The sequence below is a fragment of the Leopardus geoffroyi genome, chromosome A3 (genome assembly GCF_018350155.1).
Source record: "Leopardus geoffroyi isolate Oge1 chromosome A3, O.geoffroyi_Oge1_pat1.0, whole genome shotgun sequence".
NCBI lineage: Eukaryota > Metazoa > Chordata > Mammalia > Carnivora > Felidae > Leopardus > Leopardus geoffroyi.
In genome coordinates this window covers 134,446,216-134,473,658 of record NC_059336.1, presented here as the reverse complement: position 1 = coordinate 134,473,658, position 27,443 = coordinate 134,446,216, and the positions used below count along the sequence as shown (strand labels likewise).

The window sequence follows — 27,443 nt, the reverse complement described above, 5'->3', positions numbered from 1 at the left end:
ATTTGGCCAGAGGAGTAAATGTTGTATGTGGGGGCTGGGGTTTTACCATCTCTGAACATGGATTTCCAAGGTAAAATCCAAAAGTTGACATTTCTGGTATTTCCACCAGGGACAGATTTGAGAGAACCAGTTGGTCAGAAGAACCAATGAAAAGAAAGCAATTCATTGGGTGGCCCAGGCCCAAACATACAACAGAGAGTGCACCTTCCTCTACGCATGCGTCCATCACTGGCCCTCCCGCGAACCTTCGCAGAAGGGGTAAGTGGCCTTCCGAGGGACTCCACAACAATGCACTGACTCAATTTCCTCCCCCTCTCTTGTCTGGGTTGTATCTGGGCACTGTTTTTTTTTTTTTTTTTTTTCTTCAAGGGGACAGAAAAGAATGCCAAGATTACTGGTGCATGAAATGATTGAGAAATGTTTGCCATTTAAAGCCATTTCACTTCCTGCCTGATACCACAAAGAAGCTTTTTAATAAAGTTAGCCTTTCCTTTTCTTAATGTCACTATGCATGTGGCTTGTTTTGCCCATTTTTTTTTTTTTGTTTTGTTTTCAAAACTGGGTATGATAAGGAAACACTAGTTTCCACTGCTTAAAACAACCATATTTCAAGACAGTCAATTTCGACAAAACACATCATTGGGCATCGTGAGGAGGGCAGGGAGGAGGGGTAAGGCATGTGAGGTTGGCCCGGTGGGAGCAGAAGACGGCAGGCATAGGGACCCGGGTCCTCACCCCGCTCTGAAAGGGCCTGACTACCACCAAGTTCCCAGGGGAAGCTGAACCCTCAGGCCGTGGACAGACAATGAACAGTTAGCAGCTCCCAGGGCAAGGGCCACCCCCCTTGGGCATTTGCCCATACTTATCAAGCCCCATGGGTGGCATGTGACTTTTGGCAGCTCCGGCCAAAAAGAAAAACAATTAGAAGAATCGCTTTAAGATTTCCCCAGGATAATTCCTAAAGCAGGGAGAAACCATACCTTACATCGGCACTGCTCCGGCCAAGCCACACTGCTGCCACAAAACCCCGAGCTGTCCATGTGACTCGCAGAACATCTGGTTTAAAATAACTACAGCTACTGTCTCTCCCGTCTTTCCTATGTACCAGGTACTACGTACACATTTTGTGTACATCTTCCCATTTGATCTTCTTCGCAGCTTGCAAGATAGATGTGGCTGACTCTCTACAGATGAGGAAACTCAGCCTGAAAGAGGCTGAATGGGTTGATCTGGCCCACCTGATTATAACGCCACACCTAGGGCTGGGTATACGAGTCCGTGGTCTTGACTGCCACCCACACTGCTCCAAGACTTCCTGGTCTACCTCTCCAATATCAACGTTTGAGCGAGACCCATTCCCAACAGTGTGGCCACACGTGCTCTTTCAGCACTTACTAAGGGCCTACTGTCGAGACGAAGAGAACCGTGCGTGTCCTCTACGACTGCACTCTAACACGGTAGCTACTAGCCACGTGCAGCTACTGATCACTTGAAACGTGGCTGGTCTGCACCGACACGTGTAAAGTGTGAGCTACAAACCAGACTTCAAAGACGTGGGCTGGAAGAGAGTGAGACACAGCGCGCTAATAATTTTTCTATGATTGGGTATTGAACCAACATTTGTATTATACGGGGCCCACTAAAATACAGTCTGTAATTTATTTCCACGGGTTTCTTTTTTACTTTTTAAAACACAGCTTCTAGACAGTTTGCAGTTAGGGGTGCGGCTCACCTGGGACTTCTGTTGGGCGGCGCTGCTCCCCAGGCTCAGACCTGGTGAGGACGGCGAGGGGACAGAGCTCCACAGAGCTCCTGTGACCCAGGGAGGCAGAGACAGTGAAGGAAGGCCCACAAGGAAGGCCACGGGGATGCCCGTGAAATGCTACACTCGGGCCTAAAGAGCTCAAATATGAAGGTCAAGCCCTTCTCACCAGCGGTCTAGCTGACTGGACAGGCCATCTGCCACGCTCACGGCCTGTCCTAGAGAGACTCAATGACACCCGAGAAAGATAACAGGGACGGGATTAACAGTAGGACAAACGCTAACAGCAAGAATGTTAGATTCCGTGCTGGACATCAGCATCAGCTCAGATTCCAGCTGTGCTCCACTTTTCACCTTGATCTCGGCTTTGTTTGTATCAAGGAGTATTCCAGACCTAGACCCTCCCACCCCCTGGGCAGGCGATGTTTTTTTTAAACCTCACTTGCCTTGTTTTTATAAACCTCTCCCCGGACGTCTTTGCAGACCGTGACATACACGATTTGCTGCCTAGTCGATGTCCATTCCTAACTTGTTTCTTGCTAGAAGCATCCCACTTCGGTTCAGAGCAGCTGTAGGGCAGGCCCGGGTGACGGCCGTGATTGTTCTAAGCCAGTCTTAACCACATGCTCCTCGCTCTCCGGCCTCCCTGGTAGCAGGGGGCGGGGGGCGTCACCCCATTCTGGCCAGGGGACCAAAGCAGAGAGTCATTTGTCCGACGGCTTAGGCAACTCCACAGGAACTCAATCACCGCGGCCCCACCCTGGGCCCAGTGGCCTATTTTAACTAACTCCCAGGGAGCTCTGTGCAGTCTTTGTCCTTGTGTGGCACTGTGACCATTCGAGGTGGGAAAATGGAGGGCTTATGCTAGAAGTTATTGTTGGAGAGCCACACGGAACGTTCTTATTCTCAGAGAAATGTCACGGTCATGGGGCAGGTTTCTCTTCCCCAGTGCAACATGTATCACTTTTTCACCTCCCTCCCCCAGTTCATAAGAACTTACACAGGATGATTTGTTACTCAAAAAAATAAATAGGGGCACCTGGGGGGCTCAGCTGCTTAAGTGTCTGACTCTTGATTTCGGCTCAGGTCATGATCTCATGGTTTGTGAGTTTGAGCCCCGTGTCGGGCTCTGTGCTGACAGTATGGAGCCTGCTTGAGATTCTCTCTCTCTCTCTCTCTCTCTCTCTCTCTCTCTCTCTCTCTCTCCGCCCCTCCCCACTGCTCGTGCTCTGTCTCTCAAAAATAAATAAACCTCAAAATAAATAAATAAATAAATAAATAAATAAATAAATAAAATGGTCACTCTCTCACCTAAGAAGATCAAAACTGAATTATTTGTTGTTTCCTAAAAAAAAAAAAAAACAAAGCACATAGACTTGAAAGTTGCTAAGAGAGTACATCCTTAATATTCTCACCACACAAAACAAATGTGATTATGTGAGGTGATGGATGTATTCACTAACCTTATTGTGGTAACTGTTTCCTGATACCTACGTGGATCAGATCATCACCTTGTGCACTTGAAGCTTATGCGATGTTATAAGTCGATTTTATCTCCATGAAGCTGGGAAAAAGAAAACCCACAGCCTTCCTTTTCCTGCCCTGTGGCAAATACTGTTTGGCTGCTCTCCCACTGGCAAGTGTCTCTCATTGCCCGCTGTTCAAAGCCCGGTTGTGCTGAGCTGTGCAGAGCCACGGGCCTTCTAGGAGCAAGTCCTGATGATCCAAGCGGATGGTGGCAGGGCCCGTGCCCTGGACGGGGATCGGTGTAGGGACAGGCCACGAGGCTGAATTCCAAACAACAATCCAAGGGGAGGGAGTCGCGGGGAGACTTCTGAGAAAGACTTCCTTCCTCTGAAAAGAAGCATCACGGCAGGTGGGGCTACAGAAAACACAGAACTGAGTCTGGAATCTCTTGACGAGAGACATTTACTTTTTGCTCCGGTGAGAGTCCTGAGCAGCTCCGAGTGCCCGGGACAGGGAGGGGGCCTCCTGCTCTGCACAGTTATCCGGACGCCCAGACACAGGCCAACAGCAGCTACGCCAGCCTCAGCGCGGGCTTCCACATCCCCCTGGGGGACACAGCCCAGTGAGCCACAGGGGGGGAAGCCTGGTCTACTTTCCTTGACAGCAGCTTCTAGAAGCACAACCCAATGACCCCGTGAGCAGCTGCATCGTGGCTGGCTGGCGGCTGTGAAAGTGCACAAGTAACTCTCCGCTGAGCTCCAGAACTCTCTGGCACCCCCCTGAACCAAGCTCGTGTTGGGGGAGGGCCAGGCGCGCAAACGGTACTCACATTCCTTTGGCTAAAACTGGTCACGTGGCCATTCCTGGCTGCAAGAGACGGTGAGCGATGGGGTCGAGCTGTGTGTCCAGAAAGAAAAGCAAACGGCTTTGGCACAAAATGCAAATACACAGCTCCAGGCTCCTGGTGACCAAGTGTTTCAAAACGGTGACACGGAGCATTCCATCACGGGCAGGACCCTTCTAAGTGCAGAAATGATGCACCCTGGCGTGACCCCCCTCTCTACAGCTACACGGGTCGTACACTGTGAATTCAGCTCGGGATGGAGCAGGTGTTGCTTACACGGTGGGTGACCCCAGCCGTTCGTTCCCTGACCCCTGGTGGGACCTACGGCCCGTGCCACGTTTTCCCATGAACACCCTGCTATTCGAGGCTGTCTTTCTGTAACTCCTTGGGATCAGGAACCACACCACACACCTGACAGGCCTCACCTGAGGGCACTCGGGCACTTTGAGTGGCTCAAGTTGAGCGTCGCTCACTCAAATTATTCTAAACGGTCAGAGTAACCATCTCGCAGAGAAAAAGAAAGCTCGCGGATTTGAAGGGCTGACGGCGCTTTGAAGAAAGCAACCAAACTCAGTGCGGCAAATTGGGTTAAATCTGTGGCCTTTCCTTGACAGCGTCTCCTAAAACCGCAACCCAATGTCTCCGCGAGCAGTCGCATTTTTATCGGATGAGAGCAGTAAACGTGCACAAAATCACCCTCCGCTGAAATCGAGAATTCTCTGGCACCACCTGAACCAAGTTCGCTCGTGCGTTTTAAAACAATTTGCGTTTGGCCCCGTGCCGTGTCGTTCTCGCCGGCATCACCCCCACGGTGCGAGCGCGGGATCGCCGTAAACTGCACGCGCGCCCGTTGCCAGGATGGCCCGGAAGCTCCATCACGGCCTCCGCGGCTGGCATCACAGCCGGGCCCAGAACACCCTGCCTTCCCGCCAGCTCACCTAACAGCCGCAGCAGTGCTTTCCAGAAAGGGGTACGGTCAGGTCCGCGAACGGCTGCTTCCGAGCAGGGCGAGTCCAGAGGAGGGAACCGGCGGCAAAGGGAGGGCAGGGGCCACGGCAGGGCCACGGCAGGGCCACGGCAGGCTCCGAGCTTCCAGGAAAACACGTGGACCTCCTCCACTCCTTACACGGCTTCCTTTCAAGAGCATCATTTCCTTGTCGGGGGGAGGGAAATGGCATTCGCAACTGTTGGGGGCTCTTCTGCCTAGCAAAGTGTGTCTGGCCCGGGGAATCCGTGGTCCAAGCACATGGCTGGGAGGAGAGTGGGTACGGAGGGTGGACAGGTAGCCCTCCTCCACTCCACTATGGAGAGAAGAGGGCGACAACAGTTCTGTCCTGTCCGCATGCGGGTGGCGAGCACCCTTCCCTGACCCCCTTCTTTTCCTCAGCACAAAGAGACTCCCACCTGCCCCACCTGGCATGGGCCCAGGGGGTCACACAACACAGCTCTGACATAAATTCATGCAAAGCTCGAAGAAGAGAGTGGTGAAAATGACTGTGGATCTATTTATCAGGTGAAAACACACACCCAGCCACACAGGTGCACACACACACATACACACATACTTGCACACGCACACACATACACACACAGCAGTTACAGGGCATCTATTACATGGCAGGGACAATGCTAAGCCCCTGTTATATATCATCTCCCTTATGATCCTGCAGGTGCTATGGTTATCCCCATTTGACAGGTGAGGAAACTAAGGTTTTTAGAGGTGAGGAGACCCAGCCAAGGCCGAAGGTATTTAAGCAGCGGAGCTGGGAAGCCAGCACGGACTTAGCTGAACCTAGAGCCCATGCCTTTACCCGCTACTGTCTGCCAGCCACAGGACCCCACAGGGACGATGGCTCTCCCGGGCTGAGGGCTCAGACTCACACAGGTCCCAGGCAAAGTCTGCAGCATCTGAGATGGGGGTCATACATGTTCTGTAGAGAAAATTAGGGGAAAACAGAGTACTTTTTTTTTTTAATGTTTATTTAGCTTTGAGAGAGAGGGAGGGAAAGACAGAGGGGGAGAGGGGGAGGGGCAGAGAAAGAGGGAGACACAGAATCCAAAGTAGGCTCCAGGATCAGAGTTGTCAGCACAGAGCCCGACGCAGGGCTTGAACCCATGAACTTCGAGATCATGACCTGAGCAGAAGTCAGGCACCTAACCGACTGAGCCGCCCAGGTGCCCCGAAAACAGACTACTTATAAAAGAGAAAAAAAATTCTAAGTTGTCTCATTGCACAGGTATAGCCACTCTCCGTGTCTTGGTGGCATTCTTTCTAGTCTTTTTATGATGATACACACACACATAAAAAATATATGCTATATATACATGCTTCTACATGATTGGGCTCACACTATACTGATAATTCTATATGCAATAGCTTAAACCTAACATTCCAGAATAAACATCTTCCTATATCCTGAACTACTCTTCAATATGATCTTAATGGCTTCAAAATATTTTAAAATATGTACGTAAATATCAGAATATATTTAGCTATTCCTCTATTTTGGACATTAAGGTTGTTAGTTTCCAATTTTATACCTATGTCAGTGAGATTAAATTTTAGAATGAAATCCTCAAACCTAGATCTTTACGAACACATCGAAAGAGTTCCTGAGAAGAAATTGCTAGGAGTTAAAATGCTGAGTAAAAGGCTGTGAACATTTTTAAGACTCTTGATCAATATTGCCAAGTTGCTCTCTAGGAAGGCATTACCACGTCATGCTACCTTTGTCGGTTGCTTCATGAGATCGGTTTGGATTTTACTTATGTGCCTGGGAATTTTCAGCTGGCGAAGTGAGGACCTCACCTATTACTCCCTCCTCTGAACTCACACATCTGTACCCGTTTGCATCCGTGCACACGCAGGGACTATGCTCCGTAACGAGGTGTCCAGTGTGGGGAGGACCGCAAGTACCTTCCCCAACCAGCCTGGGGGGCCACCCCAAGGAAGGGGACCCCAGAACTACTCCCTGGATGCATGGGGAGACACCGGGCAGCACATGTGCCTTGTTCATCCATCTCTGCAGGAAACTCAGCACCTGCTGTCCCCCTGAGGCCCGGAGATTTGGGGAGACCCCCAGAGGTAGCACTGTGCCCTGGACAGTGGCCTTCTGGAAGCTGACAATGACAGCAATAAGACGCCAGCTTTGTCTCAAGTGGCAGCCCTCGATGGCAGAGACGTCGGTGACCCTGAGTGACCGGGTTTGTGGGGGGACTTTGGGGAAATGCCAGAAATACTTGGGGGGCACTCTGGGAGGAGCCTCACGGTCTTGCTCAGGTAGCAGCTTTTGAGCCATCATTTTTCTGAATTAATATTCATAATTTTCCTCCATAATTTGGAAGCATTTCCCTGGTTTTTCATGGCTGGAATGCATTCGCCCATTCATCCGCATACTAGAAGGCTGAGTTGCTGACCTTTGGATCATGGTGTCCTCACCTCCAGTAACCCTGGTAGGGAATGAAGGGCCGGGGGGCTGCCAGGGGCTCAGTCACCAGCTTGTAAACTCTGCCTCCCAGTCCACAGGCCTCAGTCCCAAACAGAATCTCTATCACAATGCTCTAACAGCTAGGACCCAGGGCTAGCTGTGAGCAGCCTAACTCAGCAACTACAAGAACACTGAGATCGTCAGAGTAAATTACAGTCAGAGGGAGGACAAGTTTAGCAAAATTAAGAATAGTGCTTTAATTTACACTTCCCCAAAAATATAATTGTTTATTTAAGAAAGCTTGTTGCCTTGTTAACAGAAATTAGCAGATGAAAATGTATTTCCACTCCAGAAATGTATTGGAAGGTTCACAAACCCAGCATTATATAATAAAGACAAAGTCCAATCGATATTTTGACCTACGAAGGTGAGAAATCAAAGCACACAGCTTCTCCTTAAAGTTCGAGGCTTAAAGAGGGATGTTTAGAAGGGAGGTCCGAATTAACACAATTTGTACGGCATTATCTGCCTGTGTTTTCTTCTGTAAACTCAATCAGCACTCACCCTATGTTCTTCCCCTGCGTATCCAATGACCTAATAATAACAATGATAAATAGCTACCGAGCAAACATTATTACTAGAATGTCTTCGCTCATTTCATCCTTAGGCCTCCGTGATGCGGGCAATATTATTATCCCCATTTCACACAGAAACAACGGAGACTCAGAGAAGTCAAATGGCCCACCCAGATTCAGATATTTGGTAACTTGCTCAAACCAGGCCTTGCCTAACTCCAAGGCTTATAGGCCTACACCCAAGCGTGCCCAGCATTTCCGCCTAGAAGGTTAAAGGTCACTGGGTGCCTAGTCTCTTCGAGGTACTTTAGAACCCAGCAACCTCACCTCACAGGCCTCCCCATTATAACTGAGAAAACCACAGTCGGGAGAGAAGCCAGGGACAGGCCCAGGCGGTCAGGCCCCCAAGCCTGGCTTCTGCCATTTTGAGTTAGCCTCACAGCAGAAACCCCCTCGGGGACTTTTTAAATGCTGATGCCCAGGCCTCGGCACCAGAGATTTTGATTCCATTGGCCCAGGGTAGGGCCTGGGCTTCTGCGTGATTTTTTCAATCCTTGGAAGATTCTAATAGCCCACCGGGCAGAGGGCTAATTACTATCACACGCTTTTCTCATTCCTTACAAATGTGTGCTGAGTGATCCCTCTTGCTGTGCCCCGGTCAGTGGTCAGCGACCCACTTCCTGCCCTCCAGGAGTTGCCAGGCGGGTGGCAGGCTGAGTGAGCCACACCCAATGTGAGGAGTTTCCCCGCTGGGGAGATCCAGGGCACCAGGGAGGTCACAGGGGTGAGATCTGGGCCACGTACTTTGGGGAGGAGTGGGGATCGTCAGGGAAGGATACATGGTCTGGGGCGGGGGGGGGGGGGCACTTTAAGATGGTAAGAGTTAGCCGACGGAACGAGGGAGAAAAAGAAACCTATCTCCCCTGCTGCGTACCGCTAAGCAGGCAGAGAGAACACGGCCGGCTTCTGCCCCCCTCTGGGTCCCGCTGGGCGTGGGGAGGAAGGAACCTCTGCCCAGCGGCCCAGAGGACCTCCACGCACCAGCCCGATTGCCTCATAGATGAACGCCATCAGGCAAGACTCACAGAGTTCAATTTTCACTTCAGCTCTACGAAGCAAAATGAGGATCTGGGTGGCAACAGAATTGCTAGAGATTTTTCATTCTAATTGGGAAACTCATCCAGAGAGGCTACGAGAGCCCAGACTATCAGTCTCTTGCTGGGTAAGACCCGGCAGCCTTCCCACCCCGCTCGCCCCGTGGGGACAGATTAGACCCAGGAGGCCTAGTAGGGGTCACGGGAAGCCTCCGTTACACAGAGCAGCTCCCACGGTCGGAAAGAACGGGATGACTTCCTATCAGCGTCTCAAGGTCCAAATCAATCACCTCCATTTCAATTCCCTTTTCTCATCAAACACCGGCGGCAAAACGGCCCCGCCTCGTCAGATTCCTGCGGCAATGGATGTTGAGACTACAGAAATTGAGAAATAGGTCACCCCGTGGGGTGGGAAGGTTGCTATGTGGTTTCATCTAACTAGGTTGCTGGAAAGCCCCCATGCCCACAATTAGCCCCTGAGTCACCAGATCACCGTGGAGCGGTAGATTTTCAGTACCCGAAACTCATTCTTGTGGATAAAGAGCATCGTGCAGGACGAGACAGACTCTGTTGTTAAAACATCCACTCAGTGAAGATTTCCTGAGAGCCTTCTAGACACTAGGGAAACGAGGCTCAGTAACGCTCAGCCCCGGCCCCGGAGAAACTCACCTCCCAGTGGCTCCGACAGGAGCAAGCAGCGGGTCCTGCCCGCCATGGGGGAGGTCCCCGGGCCGCGTGAAGCTGGTGGCAGAGGTGGGCCTGCAGGCAGCCGGGACCTCAGAGCCATGACCCATGAGCAGAGCCGAGGTCTGTAGAGCGATTTGACCTTGCCGGGATCCCACCCCCGATGAGGTAAGAAAACAAAGACTCAGGTGATTGCACCCACCCTGAGGTCAGGCTCTAGAGCCTGCGGGCTTGGCCCCCGCCCAAGACCTCTGCCTGGCTGTTTGGGGGCCACAAGGTAGAGTGGGCTCACGAGAGGGCACAAGGTCCCCAGGCAGTCTTTGGAATGAAAGGAAAAGGTGCTAAGGATAGACTCCCGGTGAGAAGGAAACGGCTCTAAGGGACCTCAGAGGAAATACCCAGAAAAAGAGGAGGAAACCAACCGCCTATTCGTTTTTTTCTGAATGGAAAAGGTAGGCTGGTCCTCAACAAGTTCATATTCCCAAGGGGGCTGGTCTGCAGGGCAGGTCTGAAACCACCACCCGGGACGGAGGCCAAACCAGGGCTGACCAGGGACAAACTTGAGCGCTGATCAGACCGGGGGGCTTCCTGGAGGAGGAAAACAGGAATACTTAGGAGCCGATGTCCCAAGCACAGGAGAACTCATGGCGTGGAGTGGGATTATTCCCTCGAAATAACTTCGGGGCATCCCAGATGTGGCACAAATCCAATGTAGAAGTCAGCTTTGGGGAGGTAGTCTCAGAAAGATTAAAAATGCCTTAGAATATGAAAAGGTACCTCTAAGGGGTTTTCATGAGGTCACATTTTAACCGGATCATGAAATATTGAGAAGTTCTGTTTTTATTTTTCAAAAAAAGCAAAACTCAGGAGGTGACATAGAAACATATCAAGTGACGTTTGCTTGTTAGTTCCATTAAAATGTCACCTGCCAGAGGAACGCATGCTCTGTAATTACATCCGTGCTCTGTGTGTGCTCAATATCATCTACACGCAGCCGATGGTCTCTTCTCCTTCAAGTCCTCAACCGTCTCAGAGAAGAAAGCTTTAGCAAGTCAAATCAGAGCTTAAAGAAACGAGGCTTGGGCTCGGAGATAAATAGTATCATCGCCACCGATTTCATTGTTTCAAATACAAGATTTTATTTTGAGAAGAAAGTTTAATTAACCAGAGGTGGATCACTAAATTCTTTGACTTTAAAACCGCACTTTCTGCAAGATTTCACCTGCAAAATTCACAGCCTTTAATTACTGCCTCATGTCTTAAAAGGGAGACTCTTTCTTCTGAATGGCTAATAACGTTATTATAGGAGGTAATTATAGATCAGGTGTCTGGTCAATAACACCAAAATGCATGGACTGCATCGTCCTGATTTTTGAGCTTGGAAAGCAATTTGCTAAAGAAACATTTTCTCCCCCAAAACAGTGTTGATGTTTTGGGTTTTTGTTTTTTGTTTTTTGTTTTTTTTCCTGCTCTTTTTTCTTTTTAAGGGGCGGGGGGGGGGGGTGGTGGGGAAGGGGGAGAAACATTTAGAAATCAGACCTTTACTGGATGAATTTCTTCACTTCCCAGAAAGCAAGAAAACAATTGTTTCCTGTAATTGGACAGTTTGATTGGAGGCAGGTGGTGCTGAGCCGAGGCAACCAGAGCCACAAAGCCAATTTTGGCTTCAAGCACATTTCCTTTCCTTCTCAGCTCCAGCAGTACAACATGTAAATTGGCTCTACAGAAGCTGACTATGAATTTAGTTCCCATTTTCTGTAACAAGCACCTTATCAGCCATGAAGAGTTTCAGCAATCGGGGACAGCGTGCAGATCTGACATGATTATAAAGCTGCCTCGAGATACCCCAGCATTAATTTCTCAAACGTGTTCTTGCTGCCACAAACCAGGAATTTATGAGCAGTTCTGGAAACATCGTGTGCCATCCTTTTAAAATACGGTTGATACTTTTCTTTTTCCAGGTTCACTGGCCTTCACACGGGTCAAGTTACGTTATCTAGAGTTAATGTTGGCTTTCAGTATTTTTGAGTCACAGACCATATCAACATGGCACCACAGATAATGAGGCACCAACCAGTCCTGAGAAGGGGCCAGAATCAGAGTCATGGGAATGGGGGGGCGGGGGTTGGGGGGTACCATTTGTTCTTCCCCTAGCTGCTTTTCATCCAAAGGTCTCTGAGCCTTTTTCTTATTTGTCTTCCCAAGTGCTGGCTCATTTGTCGTACCCCTTTGTATGGCAGCTGACACTCAATATTCCTCTTTCATGGATGGAGAAGCTGAGACCCTAAGAAGTTAATCGCTTCAGCCATGGTCACTAAGTCAAGAGCAGAGAAGAGCGGCCCAAACGCTAACTTCCCAGCCCCCTGCCCCAAGTACACGTGTCTCTATTAATTTCCTACTGTAAGTCCATAATACAAAACAGTCATTTTTAGGACACTTGCGAGAGAGTAAGGAAAGGCACGTGGAAATGTATCTGATAATTCTATCAAATTATTGTCCTTTGTACACGCTGAGTATCAAATCAGTTGCTTCAAAGGTTCAGCATATTTTATTACTAATTTTGGTCCATGCTTCATTTGTTTTAATGTTAACTGAAGGTTTGCTTACGTTTTGAGCTCCTTGTTTATTTTCAGAACTTGAAAACAATCTTTTCTAATCCCATGTGGATTAATGGCTAAAATAACCACACTCTCAGAGAAATTCTACCTGTCAACCTCCGTACCTGTATAAAATTATTTTACCAAAAACAGATTGTGGAGTTTGCTGAGAGCCTCGGAATTGCAACAGTCCATCTTCCAAGGTGATTGCATCAAAGGAAATACCACCAAGTTTTCCCTTCCAGGCCAGCAGATACCTGTGGTTCAAAATCCTCCTTAATGACAGTCTCAGCATCTACACGCCAAAGGTTCCAGCACCAACAGTGGGTCTCCTCCACTGTTGGGAGGAGATGGGACACCTTTCCTTTAAATCTTTGGCTGAAGGTCTTCTCTAAAGACACATCCATACGACATCTCTGGGAGACGACATCTCTCCCAGCCCGTCCAAGCAAGAGCTCTCCCGCCCTTTTCTGTTTGCCTTTTCTGATCGCCCACTTCTGCCCCCAAGTTCACAGCGTCACATCACCCCTACCCCAGGGGCTGCCGGTGGCAAGCAGGGCACAGAGCAAGTGTGCACACAAATACTGTGTGCAGTTTCTTAAAGGGATTGCACGCTGATTAAACCTGTCAGAAGGCAGATTGGGTTTGCCCAAGGAGAGCTGGTTGATAGCTAACTCAGAAATCTTGGCAACACTACAGAACCAATATTTTTACAGAGGTGGCACCGTCTTGAACAATGTCCTCAGTGTGCAGGACACAGGCAGCCAGTCTATCGGTATCCAGTAAGGGTGACTTTTTCTTTCACCTTTTCTGAACAAACAGGCTGATGAAGGAGCTGGGCGGGGGACAATATTGGCATGAGAAGAGCTGCACAGGACACAGTGGGCGACGGGAAAGCCATGTCAACGCTCTCTCAGTAGATGCAGCTACCGCCCTGGACTCACGCAAAGCCAGCCACGCCAGGTTCAAACAGGTTGCAGCCATCAGCTGAAGCCAGCCCCACAGCCCTGTTTGCTTTTCCTAGCGTGTGCAGAAACAGCCACACAGACGATGGTTTAACCAGGTAAAGCCAGAAGCACACGGCAGTTCTCCCCAACCAGACCCACGCAGGCCATGGCATCCTCGGCCCCTGCACCTGACTGACAGGTGCTTTCCCCTTCCCTTCCTCCCTGGCCTCAGCACCCATTCCCCCCATAGGGACTTTAGCACTCTGCCCCTAAATTCTCTTCTTTGTACGATATCGTTTTCTTCCCAAAGCCCGTATCTTTTCCCCGAAAACAACACCAGCAAATATATTCAAGCTTTTGACCACCGACCCATAACGTCATCAGAACTGGGTGGTTCAGCTGGGCTTGGGTGGAAACAGTGAACAGCACCCCCACACGCATACACACACACATACACACACACACACACACACACACACACACACACACACACAACTCTGGAGGTCAGGAGTGAGCTGAGGCGCAACCCATGCCCAGGGGGCCCTGGGCTAAGACAGCAAGGCCAAACAGGCCATCAGTGCCACCAACAGACTCCCCCTACCACCAACTGGGAGCATAAGACGACACAAATTTATTCTTTCACAGTTCTGAGGGAAAGAAGTCCAGAATGAAGGTCAACAGTGCCACGACCCCCTGAAACGTGCAGCAGAGGACCCTTCCTTGCCTCTTCAGGCTTCCGGGGGTTGGCCATCCATCCCCAGTGCTGTGGACTGAGCACTGACGTCCCCCTCAAATCCACACATTGAACCCCTAGCCCGAGTGTGATGATATCTGGAGGCAGGGCCTTAGGGGGTACCGCCCTCGTGAACAGGATCGGTGTCCTTAGGGGACAAGGCCAGCCAGCTAGCTCACTCTCTCTCTGCCCTGCAAGGATGCACGAGGAGACAGGGCCGGCCAGAAGAGGGCCCTCACCAGCACCTGAGCACGCCGGCACCCCAGTCTTGGACTCCCAGCCCCAGAACCGTGGGAAGTCAGCCTCTGTTGTGGACAAGCCACACACTTTATGGTGTTTCATGAGAGCGGCCCGAGCGAGCTGAGACACGCTTGGCGTTCCTTGGCCAGAAACGGAAACGCTGGAGTCTCCTTCTCCATGGTCATGTGGCCACCTCCCCTCATGTCTGTGTCTTCTCTTCTTCTTATAAGGACACCAGTCATACTGGGTCAGGGGCCCACCCGGGTTCCGCGTGACCTCATCGTACCTAATTAGTCCTACAAAGACCGTATTTCCAAATCAGGGTCACATTCTGAGGTACTGAGGGGCTAGGACTTCAACATATCTTTTGGGGGCACGCGAGGCAACCCATAACGGTCACCAAAACCTTTCAGTTCCTGCTCTTTGCTCAGAGAATGAAGTCCACACCCCAGTCTTGCTTCCAGGCCCCCCATGAGCTGTCCCCACAGTCCTTACGCACCAGCCCAAGGGTCCCCCACACCCCCGGCCCATGTCCACCTCTGCACTTTGCTCATGCTGTTCCTTCCTCCAGGAGAGCCCTTCCCATTCTCACAGCATACAGTTTAAATGCCCGCCCCCCGCTCCCCCCCAGCTTCTTTGTGTGGCCTCCATTGCAAAGAAACCGACATCCACGTCCCTAACCTTTATTCCTCTTAAGGGACTCAACTGCCTTCTACTTTATGTCAGAATAATGAATAATTTTATTTCTCTTAGTTTTTTGCAAGCTCCTCAGAGCTTTTCCTTTCCCCCATGGCCCCTGTCAAGTAGCAGACACTCCATAAATGTTCAACAAAGTGGAGGGACCTCACACATACTTAACCTAACCTATCAGCAGACATTAACACGTCCTGCTCCTTAGATGAAAGAAGATGCAGACAGGACATGGTAGAGATGGGAAGACCTGAAGAATCAGGGACAGTCTCGCTTGGCCAACACCCACGCTTACTATGTAGAACCTTCGGCTCGACAGCGACTGGCCGTCATAACTGAACCCAGGAGAGATAACCCTGAGCGCAGGCGGCCGGCGCTGGGCCCTGTGAACCCTCTGAGAGTCACAAATCACCTGGAGAATTTCTGCAGAAGTCACTCACTCGGCATCCACTGCCCACCTTCCTGCAGGGAACCCACTGGGCACGGAAACAGCTGATCGTGCTGTTGACACACAGGAGCCCGAGACAGTGCCTTGGACAGGTTGGGAGCGCTGAAAACTGTGGACTGACCATGACCACGGGGGCGGGGGGGAATGAGACAGTCCTCCAGACGATTAGCACTTACTGGGGACCAGCTTCTGGCCGATGGCTCCAAGTCCGCCACTCAGGGAAGGGCAAATGCTGAGCCACAGAGGGAATGGCTGACCCCCCACGGGGAGGTTGCTCCCCGGACCCAGAAAACGTGAGGAAGTCTCCACCACATGGCAGCCGGAGGGGGAGCTGGAGAACAGGGAGTTGTGCTTCTGTCCCAGAACCCCTTGCTGGCCCGCTACACCGAGCCATCCGCTTCTTCGTCTTGTGTCCATTTCCTCAGGGAAATGGCTGAGCGTGTGTGTGTCAAGCCCCTAGCACAGCTCGTGCTGCGTGGCTGGTGCTCAGCAGGTGACAGTCATCGGGAGGACCGTCACCCCTTCCAGCGGCCGCAGTCAAGCCAAAGTTTTCAGCGCTCCCAACCTGTCCGACGCGCTGTCTTGGGCTCCTGTGGCGTCAACAGCAGCGGGGAGCACACACAGCGGGTGTTGGCGGCCCCATCCCTGTACCCCCCCCAGAACCCCCCACCCCCGGCCCCAGTAACCCCACCACTCAGACTTCTTACCTGATGCTGCTCAATCATAAGTCATCCCCTGCTGCTATTGACTTTTGATGGGAATAGATCTTCCTCCCCAAATAGAAAGCAGGGCTTTGGCATCAGGGCAGGACCTGGTTCACATGCTTTGCTATCGGCTGTGATGGAAGGTCAGGGAAGGTCCCCCACGTCTGGCCCTCCCCTGACCAGGATCCTAACCACAGGAAACATGCCCCACTCCAACCACCGCACCCACCATCCCTCTTTTTAGTCTGGCGGATTTCAAGCCGAGTCCTCGACACAGTGAACGTCCTTATCAGGCAGGAGGCAGATGACAAGAGGGCTGCAGGAGCCCCCCTGCTGCCCGCGAGAGCCCGGAGCGATCCCCCAGCCCTTGGGCAGGGATTCTCCCCTGCGCTGTCCTTGTGCTATCGTGCTGGGGGGAGGGGCCGTATCACAGTATCCTTCTCATGCCTTAGCCCACCACGAGGCTATCTAAGGCCCCACTGGGGTGTTTCCCACCCACGGAGGCAGATTATTCCATTTGTAGTTCTCACTGTTGGAAAGGAAATACGACTTACTGAGCCCCTAGTGTGTGCCAGTGAGCCTAGGTGCCTCCAAGTATATTTTCTCCTTAATCTGTGCAAGTACCTTGTGAGTTACACGTTGTCTTACCCTCTCCAACTGAAGATAAAGGGAGACTCGGAAGAATTAAGGCAGCCCCAGGCTCCCACGGATGCCTGATGCCGTTAGAACGCGAGCTGGCCCGAGCACATTTCTGGGCTTTACTCCACATTTACCATTGATCTCATTATTAATAGGGCCCCTCATTTCTATCGGGCTAAATTTCTCCGTGAGCTATTTTCCACCCTCTAACCTCCGTTCCACATCTTAGCCCACCAATCACCGTTTTAATCCCTTTCTGTATCGATCTTCCTTCAGACATTCGGAAGTCGTCGGCCTGTGCCTCTGACCCAGACCTGCTTCCAGGGCCTGGCCCAGATGAACGTTATTTGGAGGCTTCCAGACCGGGGCCCGACAACTCCAGCTCCCTAATGCAGAACTCCCTGAAAGCCATGCATTCCACACACACTGCCGTGCCCTTTCTTCTGCCGCAGGTGCACAGAGTGGTTAGGACCGTGCATCCCAGCATCGATGGCCTGCTGTCTGCCTTTTTACCAGCTGTGTCATCTGGAGCAAGCCACTTGGCGTCTCTCAGCTTCGGATCCTCACCTGTAAAACGGCGACGTGTGGTCCCTAACCCGCGGGCTTCTTTAGAGCACAGGGTTTCAGCGTGCAAGCCCAGGGCCTGGCACATGGAGTGCCCTCCATACATGCATTTATTGATATTTTTCTTTAACGCTGGGGCGAGCCACAGCACCTGTGCGTTTTTACAGATGGCCAAGTGTAGTCCCAGAAGGACGGAAGAAAGAAACACCTAGTTGGTTCCCCATCCTCGATAGCGCAGACCCAAAAGGGGAAGCCCTTTTCCCCCTGATGGTCAGCGTACGCTCCGACTTGAGAAAGCCCCGCTCCCGGCACGGGAGTCCGCCGAGATGGGAAGGTGTGTTCGAGCAGCGAAGCAGCTTCCTTCCGGATACGGAGAGTGCCGCACGTTCTCAGCACAGCTGCAGCAGGAGAATTTGCCACCCCCTTTGGATCTGGGAGAGAGGTTTTCCTGGGCCCGGGGAGTCCTGGCTGCCCCCCCCCCCGCCCCGCCCCGCCTTGGACCAGGCAGCATCTCTGTCCCCTGAGGCACCCGGCCCCAGTGCCCAGCCCCCGCCCCGTCCCCCAGAGCCCACCTGCCTGCCAAGTGGCAGCCTTGAGAGCCAGAGCCCCTAAGAGCCAGGGCTGAGCCTTTGAGTCCTCATGTCCCCACCACAAGTGCACACTGCATAAAGGAGCACACAGGAAAGAAGGGAAGCTGAAGAGGGATGAGGGTGGGAAACGAACTCGTTCCCCAGGTGTATATTCCCTTTGTGCTGTGACCCTCTGCTGGCCTCGTCCCTTCCTATGACCTGTCCCTCACCAACCGGCGGCTGCAATTCAGCATGTGTTTCTTCGAGTTCTTCCTTTGCCTCTGCAGCTTTGGGAAGAGACTTCTGGGGATAGTTCTGATGTTGATATATCTAACCAGAAAAAAGAAGTTACACTGCTCACTTCCGAGTGCTTCTGGACGTGATCCTTTGGCAAACAGAGCGTTGGAAGCCACGAGTAACAGAACAGTGAGGCTGTGTACTCAGGCCAGGGAGCAAACCGCAAACTGAGTCATAGAACTGGAACACACGAGAAGCTGGGGCTCAGATTCCACCCAGGCGGAGGAGGTGGACAGGAAAATACAGCGTTCTTAGGACTAACCTCCTAAGCCCCAAGTATTACACCTGAGCCCCGGGTGCTGCACGCTATCGTGTCCACTTTACAAATGGGGAAACTGAGGCCAAGAGAGGTTAAGTGATTGACCACAGTCCCCTGCAAGTAAGTAGCAAAGCCAGGACTCAACCCCCCTGCCCCTGCAGAAGCTGTGTAGACCTCAGACCTCCCAGGCTGTCTGCCTGAGCCTCTTGCCCTACTGCTGGGAGCCCACGCGGACACAGTGCTCTGAAAAATTGTTAGTGGCCATCTGTATCAAAGGCTCTGAAAAAGATACGCTCGTATGCTTTGGTCCGCTAAGTACCTTCTGGGAATCCATCCAAATGAAATACCCCAGAATATGGAAATAAAGCTTTATGTACAAAGATGTTCACTGCTTCGTTATTTATTAAGAATACACTGTATTCTGAAAAACTGGAAAACACCTAAATGTCCAACAGTAGGGAACAGCGATGTACATTAAATTAGGTTTTATATGCATTTACTTAAAAGATGCTAGTTGGAAAAAGACAGTGAAAATGGGGGAAAACACATTTAATTTAATTTTTTTTTTTCAACGTTTATTTATTTTTGGGACAGAGAGAGACAGAGCATGAACGGGGGAGGGGCAGAGAGAGAGGGAGACACAGAATCGGAAACAGGCTCCAGGCTCCGAGCCATCAGCCCAGAGCCCGACGCGGGGCTCGAACTCACGGACCGCGAGATCGTGACCTGGCTGAAGTCGGACGCTTAACCGACTGCGCCACCCAGGCGCCCCAAAACACATTTAATTTTAAATGAGAGCAAGAGGCTACAAAACTGGATACATATTCTTTTTCTACAACTGTTTTTAAAACCACTTGTAGGGGCGCCTGGGTGGCTCAGTCGGTTAAGCGTCCGACTCTTGATTTTGGCTCAGGTCATGATCTCTAGGTTTTTGAGTTCGAGCCTTGCATCATGCTCTACACTGAGGGCAGGGAGCCTGCTTGGGATTCTCTCTCTCCTTCTCTCTCTGCCCCTACCCCCCCAAAATAAATAAATGAACTTAAAAAAATAAATAAAAAGAAAACCACTTGTTGTTGAGCACTAAAAGGTCAGAGGAACAAAATGGAAAATGAGAGAAATTTGGATCCTGTCTACCAAGGCCTACAGCCAGGAGACAATCGCAACCAGGTAAGAAAACTACTGTGTAGGAGAAACCAGACTAGAACAAGATATACCAAAGCATAAAGTAGCAAACTTCTGGTTGGGGAAATATAAGCAATTTCTTTTTCTTCTCTTCTCTTTACTCTTTTTGCATTTTAAAATTTGCAGCGATGAGTACGACTTGTTTAATTAGACATGCACTTCATTGTTCAAAGACCTGTGCTCCCTGTTCTACCTCCCACCAGTCCCACGCCCGTGGCTCTCTGGATGAACCCTGATGCTCCGCTGTGACGGTCCCAAGTCAGGGACCAAGCCCCCCAGGTCACGGGCATTGGGTCGAATGAAGGGGTTCAGCTTTGCCACAAACAGGTGAATTCCAGCTCTGCCCATTCTCTGGCTGTGTGACTCTGGGTGTGTGGGTCCCCAAACCCCTGCGCCCCTCCACGTCCTCTCTGCAATATGACAAGCCCTGCAGAGCTGTGTAGGCCCCACAGACAAGCACGCACAGTGGGCTCCCAATTATCGGAGACTACAGTTTGCAGAACCTAGTTGAACCCAGGTCATGGTCGGCAGCTGCGTCGTCCGATTCCACTGGTCTTGCTTCCTTCTGACACCGGTCACGAAGCCCGTTCTTTAGAAAGTCCGGGCTGAAGGGGCGCCTGGGTGGCGCAGTCGGTTAAGCGTCCGACTTCAGCCAGGTCACGATCTCGCGGTCCGTGAGTTCGAGCCCCACGTCAGGCTCTGTCTGGGCTGATGGCTCAGAGCCTGGAGCCTGTTTCCGATTCTGTGTCTCCCTCTTTCTCTGCCCCTCCCCCGTTCATGCTCTGTCTCTCTCTGTCCCAAAAATAAATAAACGTTGAAAAAAAAAAAATTTTTAAAAAAAAGAAAGTCCGGGCTGAGGCCAGGCTGGTCTGGGAGGCATTCGGCAGCCACAGAGTCACCCGGCACCTTCCGTGGGAGGCAGCAGAGCGCATCCTGCCCGGCCCCCGCCTCTGCGGCCCTCACCTGGGCACACCTGGAGAGAGCCCCGTGAGACCGGCGCCCGGGCTTCTGCGGGACACAGACAATGCCGGTGATGAGGGTCGTTTTCAGATGAGTCGAGATAAGCGTGTGTTTTTCTCTGACCTTGGCTGTCATTCTCTCACAATGGGCGGATGATAACGTCTGTTTCTAAAAACGCTGCAGACAGCCAAGAATGAGCCTTACAAACAAGCAGTTGCTTTCAGAGGAGACTTCTGGAGCTCCCCCGGGTTGTTGTCTCCGCTTCAGGCATTTTTGAAACTGAAGAGAAGTTTTATTCCTTTTCTGCTCCCCACACGGGGTACGATCTGGGGCAAAAATCGTGAGTGGCGCTCAAGGGATGGGTGGTCCAGGAGCAGCCCCGCCTGGGCACCCCACGCTTCCCCCGGCCCGAGGGTCCCACCTGCGGGGCGCGGGGCCCGGACAGGTGATGCCGCATGTGCTCCGGCCCCACCGATGGGACCGGGAGGGCCGCTCATTCCCACCAAGGCCGGCCGGCCTTGGCCGTGGAAGACCGTTTCCAACCTTTCTCCCTGCTCCCTCGACACCCCTTACTGGGTCACTGTGCTTTCTGTGTCTCACATCTGGACAAAACTGGCTGAGACGAAGCCGGAGGGCAGCGTGCTGGCGGTGAGGAGGGAGGGCGCGGAGGGTGTCCCCTGAACACACACACGTCAGCTCAAGACCTCAGTCTCGTTTGCTCAGCGCCCAGCTAACCGCCACCACGGATCGCGCGAGGGTCCGCCGTAACCCGCAGCAGGGAACGAGGTTTCCCTACACGGCCGTTCCCATCTGTACGGACGGCGTCCTCTCGTCTGGGTTAGCCAGCCAGAGCCGCCGCAGCTCGGCACCACACCCTGGGCCCTTTCAACCACAGAGGTCCAGCTCTCACGGGTCTGGGGGCTGGAAGTCCACGATCGACGTGTGGGGAGGGATGGCTTCTCCCAAGGCCTCTCTTCGTGGCTTGCAGATGGCCAGGTTCTCACGGTGTCCTCACAGGGTCAGCCCTCTGTGTGTGCCTGTGTCCCCGTCCCCTCTTCTGACGTGGTCACCGGTCTACCGGATAAGGGCCCATTCAGAGGACCTCGTTTTACCTTCATCTTCTCTTTAAAAACTCACTCTCCAAATACAGTCACATTCCGAGGTACTGGGAGTGAGGACCTCAGCATATGAACGTGGGGTACACAAATCAGACCATAATATCACCCCAACTGTTATTTTACAGATGAGAAAGCCCAGGCTTTTCCTAGATCTCACAGCAAATTGGTGTTAGAGGCCAGAGTCCAGTGCTTGCCCTGAGCCTGCAGCCTCTGCCCCTCCCACCACCTTTTTAGACGGGCTCTCTCTCCTCTCCACGGCCCTGTAAATTGAACCGTAGCCTGAAGAAAGTTCCCACTCGCTTGCAGAGGAGCTTTGGGTTCGAAGACAAAAGGCTCATGGGTCAGACTCCCTGCCCAGCTCCAGTCTCTGGCAAGTCACGTGCTTAAAGCTTGCCAAGCCTCAATATCCTCATCTGTAAAATGGGGAAGTTAATACTAAATCCCTAAGTCGCGAAGTCTGCACCAGTAAGCACCCCGGGACGAGGACAAGGAGCAAAAGGAAACGGCCCCGCCACATGGAAGCTACCTGAGGACACACACGGTACATGCCTCGGAAGTTTCATTTTACAGCCATAATTTAATTAAATCACAGGTATAAGTCCTCTGCCTAAGACCGCCTCCACACCAAACTCCGCCAGCCTCTTTGAATGTCTATGAGTTTGTGAAGGAAAACAGATCGCAGTTCTTCTAGAGGGTTCAAGACCACAGAGGCACCCCTGACGCAGACAGACACGCCCCTCGATAGGTCCGGCCAGCCAGCTGGCTTTCACTGTCCTCTGCAGGAGTGTCCTCCTGAGTGTGGCACTCGCCACGGACGGGTGCACGTGAGGCCACCCTGCATTCCAGAAGAAAGAGAGAGAAGCCCCAAGGTTCCAGATCCTGGCGCCATTTTTGTTCATGATGTAAACATTCCACCTCTGGACTCCCAGCTGCTCACCCATAAAATCAGAAAAGAGAAGGCAAACGTGTGCCACTCCTCAAGCTGGTAGGGCAAGGAAGAAAGGACGTTGCCTTCCGGACAGGGAGACCCCACTCGTAAGCCTCTCTGCATCTTGACTGACTGACTGGGGGCAAGTGCCATAGCCACTCCCGGGATTACTTTCTCCAGGTGCAAAGGAAGTGCATCAGGCACTTGACCGTGGGATCGTTTCTAACAACTCCTTACGTATGTGAACATTATGCAGAGTCCTTGTGAGCCTCTATGTATCATGTTAGCTTCCTCCGTGTGTCCTGACAAGCAGGTCACATAGGCAAGGTCTTCTCCACTCTAGCTCCCGGAAATATTCCAAGACCGCCTTAGGTGTGCGAAGTGCCTCACGGCGCCCATCGTTTAATAGGCGGCCAACACGCGTCCCTGGGACAGCACGCTGCCTCCCTGAATACTCAGACCCGGAGAGGTTAAGTGACCTGCCACGGGGACTCTTCACCTAGGTCTGCTGACCAGATCAGCACTGTCTCCACGGCACACAGACAAAGCTTTGTTCCCCCTGTGGAAAGTTCAGGGACCTGCACTGCACGAGGGCCGCCCTGAAATGTCCCCGCCAGGCATTGAACTTGGAGTTCACGTTTGCCTTCAGACTCCTTGGCTAACCAAGGCTTCCGAAGTTCTCCCGGAAGGGCGTTTGATGTGATCCCTTGCGTTCTGCTGGCTCGGCTCTCATTTCCTTCTTTGAACCTAAATGCTTCCAACATTGAAATTTTAAAAAGGAAGGAAGAAAGGTCGTTATATTTTTAAATCCTCCGTTTGTACCTTGAGGTTCTATTTTCCCGTTTCATTAATGAGATGGGAGGGCGAACTGCTGGTTTCAAGACTTGAGCGCTCCCTTCAGCCTGGAGCCAGTCAGAGAAATCCACCTGCCCCAAAAGGCCCCACGGCCCCCTCTCCCCCTCCTTGTGAGCATCAGGAGGCCGGGCAGGTGGGGTCTGCCCTGCAGAGAGGGCAGGGAGCCGGCGGAAGTCCCTTCTGGTCTGCATTCCACTAGGTGAGTCCGGCCGAGCCCCGCTCTTGCCTCTGCCGTCACAGGAATGGGTACGCGGCGCAATACCTTTTCCTCTCTTTGGTGAGGCTTCTGAGAAAGGCGGCTCTACCCCTGGCAGGTGCGATCCTTCACACGGGCTCACCTGCTGCTGTGGGGGTCGGGTCCCGGGACCGTGCACACACCAGCCGACCCCGGCTCTCCCCCGCCTGCGAGGACAGACACATCCGACTCCTCTGGGGCCAGGAACGCAGCGGCCGGGCACTGCTGGTGTTTCCTCAAAGCTTTGGTATTTGAGACTCGTGGCTAAATTCAGTAATAACACCACAGTTTCACCAAAAAGCATTACAGTGATTACTGGGTTATATTAGGAGCTTATTTAAGATAACATCTTATTTGCACAATGTAGTTCAAATAGATGGTTAGTGCAGTCAGTGCGACTGTTAAACTCCTTATGTACATTAGCATAATCACTCTGGAAGTGCGTGCCACTTTTAAACATATGAACAGTTAAAACCGAAAGCATAAATATATGTCTTTTAAGGTGGTGGCACAGTTAGAATAAGAGTGTTTAGGTTTATATGTAAACAGGAATTTAGTTGTCTCTTTAGCAGTACAGTAGGTTGTAAAACTCTCCCCAAGACAGCTCCCTTAAAGAAGCCAAATCTGCTGTCCCAAACTGCTGTGTTTTATTAATAATAGCTTCTGCTTATCAAATACCTCCTGTATGCCAGGCGCTGTGCTGGGCACGTTCCGTAAATATCTCATGTGGTTTACCTCTCTCTGCACTGAGAGCCGTAAATATTTTTATCCCCACTGGAAAGGAGATAAAATTGAGGCTCTAAGAGTTTAAACGGCCTGTCTGAGGCCACACAGCCAGAATTTTCCGGGCACTCTCCACGCCTCACTGCTCCTCCGTCACCTGTCACCACATGGGGAGTGTCCGGTGGGTTCCAGACAACGAGTAGAACGTAAGGATGGGCCTCGGGGCCTTGACTGGTCCCCCCAGGGGCTCTGAGTGGCTAGAGAGCACAGAAGGAGGCCTTCTGAGCCAGCAAGAGGCCTCCTGCACCACCTCGGCCTCTTTTCCTAAGAGCCCGGCAGCTGGGCAGGGGCTGGGGGACCTCAGACACTGCAAACCCACTGGGGCCTCCGCACACATTAGAACTTCCGCAAACCCTCCAGATGCCTCAGCCCTGCCGTCACCCACAATCGCGGCACCCTGAGAGTGCGCGGGGGCTCTTTCCCGGCTGAGAACCATCACTCTTTCGTGGCCCTCGTCATCGCCCCGGCACATGGCTTTCTGTGCTGGCGTTTTTGTTCTTTCTTAACAGGGGAACGTGATTTTTCCTCACTGCACACACGAGACACTGAGCTGCTCCGAGGGATGCAGGTCAACACCTCAGGGGCCCTCCTCCCCAGCACACCAGCCTCCCAAACCCCAGGTGCGATGCTTCAACTGCATTCAGACTATCACACCTGGGCTTTCCAGGTCATGCGAGAATAATCCAAATGCCCGTTCCCCAGTGTCAAGACTCGCCTATGATCCTTCCAACCACAGCTCCCACAGGCTCCCTCTCTGAACTCACGGAAAGTGCTAACCAGTAGCCACACTGACTAATTTCAGTTCAACCCTGACCCTCTGGCAAGAAAGCCGCAGGGCTGGGAATTAACTAAGATGACAATCATGTAATATATAATATAGCTAATTGTGTATTCTATTTCCTGCATAATATAAACGCGTGTGACGTGCCACACTGAGTTACATCGTGGAGGAGAGCAGGAATTCTGCTGAAGTTCTTTAACCAGGATTTTTGTGAAGCACGCTGGGCATCCCACGGCGAGGCTAATCCCACGCTCTCGGCACACACTGCCCAGGTGAGCCTCACACCGGCCCTTCACCCAGCGGCTGAAGCCTCCTCTGTTCAAATCCCACCTCGCCCTCTCTCCGCTGTAAAAAGTTTAGCGTGTGTCTGGGCCCCATCTGTAAACTGGAGACGGTTATGGTCCTGACGCCACGGAGCTGCTTTGAAGACAGAAGCCCCTGCAGAGCCCTGAGCACAGTGTCCAGCCCTCGACGAACACTAACCGGACAGTAACTGGTACTTATATTAGACACATAGATGCGTTTCTCTTGGAAGGTAGCGTATCCCACACGTCTCGTTCTGAGAGAATGTGTCTGGGGGCGCCTGGGTGGCTCAGTCAGTTAAGCGTCCGACTTCGGCGTGGGTCCTGATCTCACGGTTCACGAGTTCGAGCCCCGCGTTGGGCTCCGTGCTGACAACTCAGAGCCTGGAGCCTGCTTCGGATTCTGTGTCTCCCTCTCTCTCTGCCTCCCCCCACCCGCTTGCACTCTGTCTTTCTCTCTCTGACTCTCTCTCTCTCAAAAATAAACATTAAAAAAAAAAAAAATTAGAGAATGTGTCTGCCCTGAGCATACCGGTAGAAACTCCTTGATCAGCTGCCCTAGCCTTTCTCATGCCGCTGCACCCCAGGGTACCCTCAGACTTTCTGTAGAGAAGCCATTCCCCAAGTCCCCAGGCTGAGCTGGCTGCCTCCACACCCACCTCTCCCTCAACACTGCCACTGTAATCATTCCTGTGTCTGTCTCCACCCCAGACAGAGTCCCCGGCCCCGGCCGTGTTGCCTCTGTCTCCAGTGGCCTTCCCAGGGCGAGCACAGAGGGGCTTGGCAAATGCCCGTTTACTCAACAAACTCGCCAAGTTTCCCCCGGTTGATGATCTAAGTATAAGTTTTGGTTTGGTTCCTCCAGTAGCTAACCAAAGATAGACTGGAAACTCGTAAACACACCTGCACAAAACACATGGGGAACTCAGCCGGGCCCCACGCGGGTCCTGGAACAGTCAGCCTTACCCCAGCAGCAACAAGAGGCACTTCGCCCGGGGGCGGGGGCCCGGGGAGGACACGCACGCAAGGTCATCGCGTCCTTTGCCCTCTGAGGTAGGTGCTATTAACCCCATTTTACAGATGAGCAAACCGGCGCTCAGCAAGTCTAATTAGCCAAAGGTCATGCAGCTGCTAAGTGTTTGTCTACACTCGAAGGCAGAAAGGCAATTGGTTAGGAACGTTGGTGCTAAGAACACTTAAAAATAGCCCTGTGCATTTTCCCATTCTTGAAACAGGTTTACTAATCAGGGACTCAGCTGAAAAAAATCCAGCAAAATGACTCAGTTCCTAGCAATTTCTCCCCGTCACCTTGGGACAACCCCAGCCAGCCGAGAGACAGAGCGAGAGAGGGAGGAGAAAAAGGGAAGAAAAAAAAAGGATGCATTAGCACGAAGGCCCTAGCCATTTCCTCTCACTCGGCTCTGTGGCCTCCTTCAACGCCGCCCGCCGCTGTGCTCACAGGGTGAGAAACGCCTGTGGTAACATCAGGGCAGGCTGGAGGGCTTATTTCCTGTCTTCTAAATATACCCTTGTTCCGATGGTATCTCGTCCCCCCTGCGTCATGGAGGGACGGCCGCCCTTTACATTGCAAATGTCTCAGAACTCCTCAGCCCAAAAGGAAGGTCCAGTGGAGAAAAGGCCACTCTCTAAACACCTTCAGGAGCAGAGTGCTCAGGCTCGGGCGCCTCCTCCTCCTGCCCCTCCCCCTCCTCCCTAGCCGGGGCCCCCCCCCCGGACAGCCCTCAGGGCGGGAAGAAA

General features: G+C 52.1%; 1 long non-coding RNA gene across 5 annotated transcripts in view; it reads right to left on the bottom strand.

Moving 5' to 3' along the window:
- Positions 1-3,145: 3,145 nt before the first annotated feature.
- LOC123581644 overlaps positions 3,146-27,443 on the bottom strand; it is an 82,986-nt gene continuing 58,688 nt past the window's right edge. For 3 of the 5 annotated variants that reach the window (XR_006703892.1, XR_006703893.1, XR_006703898.1), the window contains 2 exons: positions 5,885-6,004; positions 3,146-5,374 (listed from right to left, as the gene is read on the bottom strand). This is a non-coding gene — a long non-coding RNA (uncharacterized LOC123581644). The remainder of the gene's footprint in view (positions 5,375-5,884; positions 6,005-27,443) is intronic. The other 2 variants (XR_006703894.1, XR_006703897.1) reach the window with 2 other exon arrangements.